General features: G+C 37.4%; 1 long non-coding RNA gene across 1 annotated transcript; it reads left to right on the top strand.

The window, feature by feature from the left end:
- Window positions 1–9012: 9012 nt before the first annotated feature.
- On the top strand, window positions 9013–10932 carry LOC107947631 (uncharacterized). The gene is made up of 4 exons (XR_005921918.1): window positions 9013–9446; window positions 9655–9860; window positions 10032–10159; window positions 10246–10932. It is a non-coding gene; the product is annotated as an uncharacterized lncRNA (long non-coding RNA).
- Window positions 10933–13104: the final 2172 nt, after the last annotated feature.

The raw sequence follows: 13104 nt of genomic DNA on the forward strand, positions 1-13104 counted from the left end.
TTCAAGTAGCCTCGTTCTGTTCTGCTGTGTCTCGTTGCTTCAATCCACTTCACTGCGCTCCAGAGAAACAATGACTTAAATCTATTTTGCTGCAACTCCATGGGGATGAGATTTGTTGTTTTCTTTGTCTGCTCCACTACTGCTTAGGGATATAAGACTGAATGTGATCTGCTCCATTACTGCTTAGGGAGATACGATTTGTGCTCTTCACTCTATTCCACTGTTGAATGCAGGGAGATAGAGTTATTGGCTTCAATGTACTCCACTGTAGTCAGGGAGGTAAAATCCGCCATCGTCGATCTGCTTTCTTCGATCTACTTCACCACCAGTATGGGAAGACAAGATCTGTATCTTGGATCCACTTCCTATCAATATAGGAAGATAGGATCTGCTATCTTCGATCTACTTCACGCCAATACATGAAGACAAGATCTGCTTTTTGCGATCTACTTCGCCACCAATATGGGAAGACAAGATCTGCGTCGTGGATCCACTTCCTATCAATATAGGAAGATAGGACCTGCTATCTTCGATCTACTTCACGCCAATACATGAAGACCAGATCTGCTTTCTGCGATCTACTTCGCCACCAATATGGGAAGACAAGATCTGCATCTTGGATCCACTTCCAATCATTATAGGAAGATAGGACCTGCTATCTTCGATCTACTTCACGCCAATACATGAAGACAAGATCTGCTTTCTGCGATCTACTTCGCCACCAATATGGGAAGACAAGATCTGCGTCGTCGATCCACTTCCAATCATTATAGGAAGATAGGACCTGCTATCTTCGATCTACTTCACGCCAATACATGAAGACAAGATCTGCTTTCTGCGATCTACTTCGCCACCAATATGGGAAGACAAGATCTGCATCTTGGATCCACTTCCTATCAATATAGAAAGATAGGACCTGCTATCTTCGATCTACTTCACGCCAATACATGAAGACAAGATCTGCTTTCTGCGATCTACTTCGCCACCAATATGGGAAGACAAGATCTGCGTCGTCGATCCACTTCCAATCATTATAGGAAGATAGGACCTGCTATCTTCGATCTACTTCACGCCAATACATGAAGACAAGATCTGCTTTCTGCGATCTACTTCGCCACCAATATGGGAAGACAAGATCTGCATCTTCGATCCACTTCCTACCAATATAGGAAGATAGGATCTGCTACCTTCGATCTACTTCACGCCAATACATGAAGACAAGATCTGCTTTCTGCGATCTACTTCGCCACCAATATGGGAAGACAAGATCTGCATCTTCGATCCATTTCCTACCAATATAGGAAGATAGGATCAGCTATCTTCGATCTACTTCACGCCAATACATGAAGACAAGATCTGCTTTCTTCGATCTACTTCGCCACCAATATGGGAAGACAAGATCTGCATCTTCGATCCATTTCCTACCAATATAAGAAGATAGGATCAGCTATCTTCGATCTACTTCTTGCCCCGAGAGATAGAACTATCAGCTTCAATGTACTCCACTGTAATCAGGGAGGTAAAATCCGCCGTCTTCAACCTGCTTTGCTGCCAAATACAGGAAGGCAAGATCTGCAATCTTCAATCTATTCCACTGCCAAATACAGGGAGATAGAGTTATCGGCTTCAATGTACTCCACTGTGGTCAGGGAGGTAAAATCTGCCATCTTTGATCTGCTTCGCTGCCAAATACAGGAAGGCAAGATCTGCAATCTTCAATCTATTCCACTGCCAAATACAGGGAGATAGAGTTATCGGCTTCAATGTACTCCACTGTGGTCAGGGAGGTAAAATCTACCATCTTTGATCTGCTTCGCTGCCAAATACAGGAAGGCAAGATCTGCAATCTTCAATCTATTCCACTGCCAAATACAGGGAGATAGAGTTATCGGCTTCAATGTACTCCACTGTGGTCAGGGAGGTAAAATCTGCCATCTTTGATCTTCAATCTATTCCACTGCCAAATACAGGGAGATAGAGTTATCAGCTTCAATGTACTCCACTGTAGTCACAGGGAGGTAAAATCTGCCATCTTCGATCTGCTTCGCTGCCAAATACAGGAAGGTAAGATCTGATATCTTCAACCAGCTCTGCTACAAACTAGAGTGGCAAGGTTTGTCTTCGATATGCTTCGCTGTCAATGCAGGAAGGCAAGATCTGCTATCTTCAACCAGCTCTACTACAAACGAGAGTGGCAAGGTTTGTCTTCGATCTGCTTCGCTGTCAATGCAGGAAGGCAAGATTTGATAACTTCAACCAGCTCTGCTACGACCGAGAGAGGCAAGGTTTATCTTCAATTTTTACTGATCTGTCCTCTAGGGAACATGACCTGTATAATGAACCTAATTATGCCTAATGATTAGGATGGCATGATCAAAATGAATCAAATGCTCCTAACTAGACATGCGTGAATGGTATTTGAATGAATGCAGAATGTCATGAAAATAATTCCTTAATGCTTAGGTTATCATCGCTCAAAAGCTTATTAAGGCTTTATCACTAACGTGTCGCAACGCCTTCTTGACCAGCCGGCATTTCCAAAGAAACACGTAATCTGATTGCCCCCACTGTGAACATCGAAGTTCAACCCACTGGGACATAAAATTTGTACCATCAATCTCCCACTGTAACCCCAGGGTAGAAAGATATGGCTTTTGTCAATCTTCTCCTATCGCAATTCAAGGGTATAAGATTTAAATCCTTCTGGTCCCTTACATCATTCCCAAGGTGTCGTACCAAAGACTCATGCGCAAACGAGGGCTCTCCTTCCCGAGGTAACCTCTTCCTATTACCTGAAGATCATCACTTTCTTGTTTATTCAAGCTTTGTCACCAACATGACGTCTTGTCAATCAACGCGTTTGACAACAAAAATCCAAAGAGAAAGTCTAAACTTAGACTATTCCTTCCCAAATTTCCAACCTTTAAATTTGGAGTGTTCTAAACAATTGTCCTGCTTCAGGCTCCTATATTATTTAGAAACTTTTCAGAGTAATATGCAAAACTTCCTTCGTGAAAGTTTTATTAGTCCATTAACCATTATTCCAATGCAACATGCTTGCAAAAGATCATAACGATAGATAAAATAGAATTGATTTGAGAGCATAGCTCAAAATGAATAAACTATCAAGGATAGCAAGAATAAAAGGGGAATTAATTGGGAACACGTATCTTGAAAAAGAATGAAGTATTCCAAGAAAAAAATAGTATGAGGACAAGATGCCCCAGATATCGTAGCTTGAACTTCTCTGTACCAACTCTTTGAAAGACCATTCTGTGTTTGACATGTGTTTAGGAGATCTACAAGACTTTGTCGATGCCCCAAGATGCTACCTACCCTTTCCTGTTGAATCAGGTATAGCAGGATCATTACATGCCCCGATTTGATCAAAATTTGAGCTGCTCTGATCGCCTCATGCCCCAATTTGATCTAAAATTTGAGTCGCCCTTTTTTTTAGGGTTTTCAACTCAAGCCCCTTTGGTCTCAAGGCGCCCTTTGCGGGTTTTCACCTTGGCCTCTCCTTTTTTCACTTATTTTTCTTTTCTTCTTTTTCATTAATTCTCTTTTTTTTAAGTGAAGTATTTGTTCCTTGAATCAAAATTCTCAAGATTAGGCAAGTTCTTGCCATCTATCTTGGTCAATACCTACACTCTCCCAGATAAAGCCTTCCACATAAGGTCCTTCTGGCTTGGCATCCACTTTCTTCTGAAGTCCCCTTTGTATGGGAAGGATCTTCTTTGATATCGGGTCCCCTTTGTGGAATTCTCTGGAGCAAACCTTGTTTTGGTGAACTCATACCATTTGCTTTTGGTACATTTGACCATGATAGATATTTTGAACATTCCTCTTCAACCAGGATTGGATCCAAAAACTCAAAGAGAAGGAAATCTTGACCTCAATAGGTGAAACCGCGATAAGCCCAAAAAGAGGGCGTTGCCCTGAGAGAGTTTTTTTGGCGATATGGTGTTATTCTTGAACAGACTGCAAATTTCTGATATTGTGCTCTTGTTCAAATTTAATGCATTGTCAAATATGATCCTTTTCGACTTTTCAAGCTGACGTGATTTTTTTCAAAAAAATTGCTGTCGACTTTGTGACATTGGCATATGAAGCAGCTTCTTCCCGTGAAGATAAACTGATGACCGCTAGACTCTTTTGACGAGATTGACCTAACAACCTTCATGCCTCATATAGGGGAAGTCATGGACTCCATTGATTTTTCGTAAGGTGGAATCTGTTTTTCACCTTGTTCTACCCTCCTCAATAAGTACGGAGATAGGCCACAATCTATGTCCTCTTCGAAGTCATGAGATTCCTCTAAACACATGTCTCACTCAAAAGGAGGTTCTGAGTTTGTAGCAGTGTCATTCATGTCGTTGATATTCAGGCACCCGTTATAGGTGCAAAAGAATGTACGAATTTAAGAATAATTATCTGTACAGTATGATTATGAATGAATAATTTGGAAGAAAGAATGAAAGATTAAAAATAATTATTCATAAAGAATGAAAGAATATTAGCTCAAAAATGATCGCAAAGATGCATTTCATTAAAATAACGACGTTCAGACATGAGCCTATTTCACAAAAAAAAATTCATATTGCTTCAGGCTAAAAGCAACAAGTTTATTCTGAATATTACTCTAAGTAGGTTCTAAATACTACAGAGACTTCTTTTACAGTCTGATTTATTTAGAACACTTCCAAGTTTATAAGGGTCGATATCTAACAAAGTCCCTTCTTCAATTGTGTCTTCATGCATGTCATTGATGTGAACACTTCCCAACATCTCTTCATACATCGCATTCACCTTATTGTCAATCATGATTGGGTAGCAGATTTTCTGCCGTAGATGAGTCACCCAACTTGACAATACCCATGTTGATGAGTTTTTCAACTAGTTTCTTGAAGGTGATGCAATTCTCTATTGAGTGCCCCGTAATTCCTGCGTGGTAGTCACAGTGTGTGTTCGCATTATACCACTTTGGATATGGAGGTTGTGGTGGTTTTGAGTAGGAAGGGGAAACAACATGCGCATCGAATAAATTTTGATACAACTCTTCATATGACATTGGAATTGTTGTGAACTGGAGGTTCTCAGTACCTGGTTTCACTCCAGGTTCTTGTCTAAATGAGCCTTGTTGGTTAGCGACCATTTTTCTTGGCTGATTCACCGTAATTGGTTTTGAATAACCCTTGCTATATGTACTCGTGTTGTTCACCTCATTGTCTTTGTGCTTTGGGGTTGATCTCTTGATGCCTTCTTCCGCATCTATCTTCCCACTTCTTATTGCATTTTCAATCATTTCACCAGACATCACTACATCTGAGAAGCTCATGGTAGCACTTCCTAACATGTGGTTAATGAACGGTGCTTTCAGAGTGTTGATGAAAAGCATCGTGGTTTCTTTCTCTAAAAGAGGTGGCTGGACCTGTGTCGCGACCTCTCTCCATCTTTGGGCATATTGCCTAAAGCTCTCACTATGCTTCTTTTCCATGTTCTGCAATGTGATTCTATCAGGTGTCATATCTGTCACATGGTTGTACTGCTTTATGAAAGCCTGTGCTAAGTCCTTCCATGAATGGATGTTGACGCGGCTTAACTGGTTGTACCACTTAGCTGCAGACCCGATCAGACTATCCTGGAAGCAGTGGATCAACAGTTGATCATTATTGATGTATCTCGTCATTCTTCGACAGAACATAGTTATATGAGCTTCAGGACAACTAGTCCCGTTGTACTTTTCAAACTCCGGCATTTTGAATTTGGGAGGGAGTACTAGATCAGGTACCAAACTCAAGTCCTTGGCGTCGACTCCACAATGGTAGTCGGTGTTCTCCATGGCTCTAAATTTCTCCTCTAACCATCTACATCGGTCCTCAAGTTGTTTTGACAAGTCCGTTTTCGCTTTCTCTATCTCTGCCATGTTATCGAGATCAGGAAACACGGGGTTGGTAGGATTATCACCGGGATTAGAACCCGAGCCTATTGGAAAGTTCATCGATGCCGGAGCACCGACCTGGTATTGGGATCTAATGGTAACAGGTGCCCTCTGCGGGTACACCTCTAGTTGCGCTTGGATGTTAGTTGGGGTGAAACCTGGAGGATAGGCAGGGTCATCGTGATCATCCCCAGCATCAACTAAAGGGCCTTTTCCTTTGTCATTCCTTCCAGTCAATAATTGCTTTAATTGGTTCATCACAGTGTTCTGGGATTCTAACATGTCTTGCTGGATTTTTTCCAGTCGTTCGTGCATCTGATCTTGCATCTCTCGTTGCAACTGTTCCAATCTTTCCAACCTTTGATCCATTGCTTTCGTTTGGCGACGAGTACCGTAGTGATATTTGATTAGATTTTTGGTGGTTTTCAGGGTAACTGAAATAATTTTACCTAGTTAAGGTCACTTCGTGAAAGTCTAATGCATATGATGCAATGCAAATGCATGAAATGAATGCCAAAAGAAACGTTGATTCTTGGTTCAATTCTATTAGAACAACTGGAATAGAAAACAAATCTATTTACATAAAGCAGATATATATACGGCTTTGCCGTCATAGGCGGGGACATTCGATCCTCTTCTTCATTCGAGCGTTAAGATAAATCTCCCGAACTCTTCAAAAGGGACATCCCTTCTATCTCTTTTTTCTTCATCTGGGCCGCGACTCATTACTCACTCATCCTTGTGATGCTCGTTGGCTTCTCTTTAAAAAGTTTAGCGGTTCTCGAATAATCTTTGTCATCTTGAGTCTTCAGGCAACGAGGCAAAGTCGTATAGTCCTCTACTGAACTATCATCCTTCTTTGGTTATATCTTCTCGGACCGTATTAGGACAACCGTATCGTCATCCACTTTATCAAGAAACCCATTTTCTTATGACAAGCTCTCTATTTAGCAATTGAACGTGAATCAACACCTCTTTTTATGATAAAAATGCAATGCAATCATAACAAAAAGAAAACATGTTAGTACAAAGCAAAAGCAAGCAAGAATAAATAGAACACCTATTTGGGTGAATACTAGGGGTTCGAAGTGGTTCTACCTAGGGTGGGCTCCTAAGGTTCACTACATGGGGTTTGGTTCTAAAGTAAGGGTACCTGAACCAGCAGATTCCTCGATCCTCACCCATTATAGGCTCATATGGACCGAGTTCAGTTCAGGGGAATACATTTCCCTATGGCCATGCGGAGATGAAAATCTCACGAAGACATAGGTACGGATGTATCCCGGAAGCGATTCACTATCCCATGCGGAGGTGAAAACCTCACGAAGGCGTAGTTTCTCACTCCCACTTAAAAGGGTATGACCAGCGGTCATGCAATGCAATGTGCAGAGGTATAAAATAAAATACAGAACACGATAAACAAAAAAAATATAACTCAAAACAAAAGAGATGCAATGAGAGGATCGTAAATTTAAATTGAATTTTCCACTTTCAACAAAAAGACAAGAAATAATCAACACGTGGCTTGACTCTCTTATTGTCCCCAGCGGAGTCGCCAAGCTGTTGACACCATTTTTTGGATGAAAACGGGGTCGACTTGGATTTTGAAAATAAAACGAAATTGGGAGTCGCCACCAATCTTTTTTGATGAGGTGTGATCGGGTCACCTCGTAAAATGGTTGTTTTTGATAAACAATTTGATTTTATTAAAACAACGAGTTTGGTCTACGAAATCTAAAAATAGGTTCGGGAGTCGGTTACGCACGAGGAAGGGTTAGCACCCTCTATACGCCCAAAATTGGTACCTAGTTGATTTCTTAATGTCTTAATGTCGAAAATTGAGAATTTTGAATTTTTTTTAAAAAAATACGATCCTTATATTAAAACATAAAAAAAAATTCAGGAAAAGGGACATATTTCACGTTATCTGAGAAAAAAGAATCATATCCAGTAAGTTAGGACACAATGTCTCGAATTCCCGATATCGTTTAAAACTCGAATTTGAAAAGATTCATGTAATAAAGTTTAAAAGAATATTCAATTGTTTAAATCAAATAAAGAAATCGCAACCCAATACGTTAGGGCACAATTTCTCAAAATATTAAACATTGAATATTGCATTTATTTCGAAAAATCCTTGTCTCGAGAAAGCAACGTGTCACATCCAATGCGTTAGGACACAACATATTAAATTCTTGATAACGAGCTTTTTATCATTTTTTTAAAGAGTAATCTCGATTATTTAAATTCAACGAAGAAAGTCGGAACCCAATGCATTAGGGCTCGATTCTCTCGAAGATCTAAATATCGAATATTACTTTTATTTTGAAATTTCATTTTTGGCCAATCCGATTGAAAAGATACGATGTGACAACAATGATGATAATGTAAGTAAAATAACACGAGCAAAACATAAGATAAATAAATAATAAAACGAAGAAAACAATCAAAAAGGCACAATAACAAATAATAAACAGATAAAAACTAAAACATGAATAACAGGCATATAAACAAATAAATAACTGAACAAAATGATCCAAAAAAATTTATGAAAAGATAAAAGACATATATATATGTACAAAATTATGAAATATAAAAAAACATGTGTGTACACATGAATTATAAACCATAGAAATATCATAAGAAAATATAAATTTTTAAAATATAAGAGTATGTATAAATACATATATGCATATTTATGAAAAATAAAAGAGATACATGTAAGTACGTATATACATAAAAAATTTAAAATGCAAATATAAATATATTCATGTATATAAAAATAATAATAAAAGGCGTATATATATGCGTGTAAATATTAAGTATGTACATATGAATGTATATAATATATATATAAACTATATATATAAAAAAAATATGGTAATGAAATATACACGCACTATATATATATTTAAAACATTTAGAAATAAAAATATACACATATATTATAAAGTACACATGCGTATGTATGCAAGTATAATAAAAAATAATAATAGTAGTAATAATAATAATAATAACTATATTAATAAAATAAACTAAAAAACTTAAAATGAAAGATTATGGATTAAATTGAAAATAATTGAAGTTTCAGGGGCAAATCTGAAATAAACAAAACACCAATGGATCGAATGGAACATGCAGTTAACAGTGGAGGACCGAAAGTCAAATTAATCCCTCCGTCCAAAACTCCACGCAGCAATGGATTAAAATAAAACAAATTCGACATTTCATGGCAAAATTTGAAAACAAACCGCAATGATTTTGAACTGATGGGATAAAATGAAGGATTAAAATGCAAATAACCCATCAGTGTTTAAAACCCTTTTCATCTCCAATTAAAAGCCTACTCTGCAGCAGCAATAGACGCAAAGTTGCTTCATCTTCCTTTTTTCTTTTTTGTTTTAAAACAACAGAGGGAAGAAAGAGGGATCTGCAAGGCCTTCTTTAAAGCCCTAACTACCGCCACGCCACCGCCGTTCAAGCTTCACCGCCGACTCCGATTCAGGTAAGTTTCGCCCTTTCCTTTTTGCCTTTTCTTCAAAAATTGTTTTTGATTCTTTGTTTGTATTTCAGTATTTTTCCAATACAAGATTTTTCTCTTTTTAGTAACCAATCCCCCCTGGTGTAGTGAGATTTTCGGTTTTTATAACCGAATTATTTTTCCTTTTTTACATTATTTTCTTTGTTGTTGCGCCTGCTTCTTGGCTTTGCAGGTGACCGTGGCCGACAGTGGTGGGGGTGTCAGACGGTATGGGCGTCGTGGAGGCTGGCGCGGAGCAGAGGCGTGCGAGGGGTTGGGCAGAGGCTGGAGCGGCGCGCCCTAGGCATGCTGCGTTTGGATTTTGGGCTTCCGAGTTTCGGGCCCCGGGCAAATTTTGGGCTTTACAGTCATTTCACAACATGGAGTTGTTCCCAAAAGGTGCTCTTGCAGTGAATGATATTTACGGAACTACTATTTATAGAACAGTTAGTAACAAAAAACAAGCATCTACACTGAGACTTTACCTCTTGCCTGAAATTGAAAATTCCAACTTCCCCTCAAATTTATCAAATGATACAACAGCTTGTTATTGTGACCTTAAATTTACAGGTGAGTAATCAAGCAGTGATGAGAAAAAGTACAAAGCACTGAAACGTGCAACAGAGAGGGAAATATCTCAAAGTGCTGATGTCATTTGTTGCACTTGTGTCGGAGCTGGAGATCCTAAGTTCCACCAGGTTGAATACATTAGATACGTGATATTCTATGATCAGATCAGTGAACAAATATAAGAACATTGTATTGCCCATCTTTTTTCCTTCAGGTAACTAACTGATGAGTCTACTCAGGCAACGGAGCCTGTGTATATCATCCCTTTGGTTCTTGGAGCGAAGCAGGTAATGGACCGACAAATACCTGCTTGGTAGTTTATTGATTGGGGAGAGCATTACAAGATAAGGTATTGTCGAAGTAGGCCATTTATCTGACACACGGGATGAATCCCATTATAGATATAGAGCAGCAGTTACAAGTGCAAACTTTTGTACAGCTGGGGAAAATGACTCCCACCCTTTCACCCCTTCCTCACATGTAATTAATACCCTTTCAGACTTGATACTAGATATAATCGAACGAGGTGTCTAATAATCAAGTCCTAGATTCAAATTAGCACTGCCAATGGCTCATATCAATCGAGTCACTGGGCATGTCAATGTCGTTTTTGTAAAAAGGAAAAGCTCTGCCCACTCTTCCCTGGCCCCAAGCAGGAACGACATACATATTTCATCATATGCTTGGAGATCTGGGACCCACCTACTCCACAAGGCAGCAGGCAGGGGATTAAAAAACGGTTTGAACTGTTTTTCAATGCCCCCGAGGTGTAAAACTAAAACACCCCGGCTTTTATCTTAAATTTCAGTTTTACCCTTGCATTTCTCTGCCTTTAGGCTTTATCACGGTGGCAGTGTCTTTTTGGCGGGGGATTTCATTCGTAACATCACAATCAATCAGGTAGAAAAGAGGTTGCAGTTCATGAGGTACAGTCAGAGGAACATGTCCTGTCCCTTGTTTCCTCCCTAACAACAACATTCATGAAATGATAACAAGTGCAACCATACAACAAATGAGAAAACAAACATCGTACACAAAAGCGACAACCTCCCATGCTGCCAGCTCAGCCCCGCAACTGATAAAATAAAAGACCCAAAATCAGGCATAATATAATAGTGGTGATTAGAGGTGTTCATGGGCTGAGTGGCTCGGCCTGGCTTGACTGTCCGTTCAAAATATAGAGGGTTCAGGTAAAAATATAGATCCAAAATATGGATTTGGATAAAAACAAGGCTTGTTTAGAAAATGGGCCAGGCTCGGTACCATTTTTTTGCTCAGGCTCGGCATGGCCAGCCGAATATAATTATTTTTATTTTTTAATTTTAAAATACTTTTTTTTATTTTAAATAAATTTTTGGTGTTTATTAAAAATAGGTCGGCTAGCTAGGCTTAGGAATTTTTTTCGAGTCGGGCTTCGGCAAATTTTAAGCCCATATTTCGGGCCGGGCCGAAGTAGAACGTGGGCTGAAATTTTTTTGGGCCGGCTCATGAACACCTCTGGTGGTGATCTCTCATCCACCAATCAACAAGTTAGAGACCCATTCAGTCAATCGATATTAATTAATGTTTATCCATTATAAAATTTTTATGTTTTTTCTTTCATTACTTGAAATAATTGAGTTAGATAGAATATTTAAATGAGAATAATTTTTTAGATATTAATTTTTTATCCATAATATTTAAACCCAAGACTTCACCTCCTTACATTTTCCTTTTTGGAACCTCAATATCAAACTCCTTATTAATGTTGTCGAATTGTTGTTTATCCGAATAAATAATTATTAGTTATTTCTTAAGGATCAATAACTTATAAGCAAGTGTTTAATAAAATATTTATGATATATAAACTAGTGCCAATCATTTTCAAAATCAACATTCATATGTACGCTAATAATTTTTTTTCCATGAATAATAGGAATGAAAATACATTACAAGCAAGATACAAGATAAGAGTCTCCTATTAAAAAAAACAGTCACCACATTTTCATCTTTCGGATAGGTCAAGATAACGAATAAATGACAACATTTAAAATTTTATTAGCTTTATATTCACTTAATGATGTTAGGAAAAAAAATGCATTATAATTTTTTTTGTACTTTCGGTGTCAAGAAGTTATAAGGATGAAATTAAATTTGACGTTAAATCAGGTCAAACTTTATTTTTGAAAATAATATTTTAGTGTTTTTTATTCTATTTACAATATTTGAACTCAAACTCTACCTAAAAACAACTATTTATCACTCAATTTAAAATGAACTTAATATAATATTAGTTAACAAGTCGGGTAAACCCAAAGATTTTTAAATATTCTTATCTAAATTTAGTCTAAATTACCTAATATTATTTTAAAAACAATAAAATGTCAAATTTTTTTATCTATATTATTCTAGCTAACTATGATGTGATTTTGGATGTTTGATAGATCAAATATTAGCATTAAAAAATAAGTGAATGTATCTTAAAAACCCTCTGTTATAGGAATTTGATCATATTAGTTCTTCTACTATTAAATGGATCAATTTAATATCTATATTATTAAAAGAATCAAATAATGCTAAATTGGAATAGTGTTTACATTTGTTATTTAAAAATTATTTACTATTTAATAAGTTAATATTTTTTGTGGTCATGTAAATGGAATATTTTGTTTGGAATTGTACTTGTAACTGCCCGATTTTCAGTAGTGTCGGAACAGTAGTTCGAGGCCACAAATCTGACGAGTAAGCTCGTAAATTTTATTATTTAGTATTTATGAGTCAAATGTGGTTTTAGAAAGATTTTTGAATAGGAAATTTAAGTTTTATAATCATTTGTTAGGTCAAGTGGTTTTAGAAATAAGGTATCGAGACCTCGTTTCTAAAAACCGAGCCCTAAATATTTTTATAAATATTTACGGAATGTCATTAAGGTAGTATTAAAGTTTCGTTAAAAAATTTATTAAGGTAGTATTAAAGTTTCGTGTAAGTAAATTTATTAAGGTGCAAAACGTGTTAATTATAATAAATAGTGATTAAATGGCTTAATTGATAAATAAGGGAGGACTTAAGGAGCAATTAAGCTAAAGTAAATAAA

The sequence above is a fragment of the Gossypium hirsutum genome, chromosome D12 (assembly GCF_007990345.1).
Source record: "Gossypium hirsutum isolate 1008001.06 chromosome D12, Gossypium_hirsutum_v2.1, whole genome shotgun sequence".
Classification (NCBI taxonomy): domain Eukaryota; kingdom Viridiplantae; phylum Streptophyta; class Magnoliopsida; order Malvales; family Malvaceae; genus Gossypium; species Gossypium hirsutum.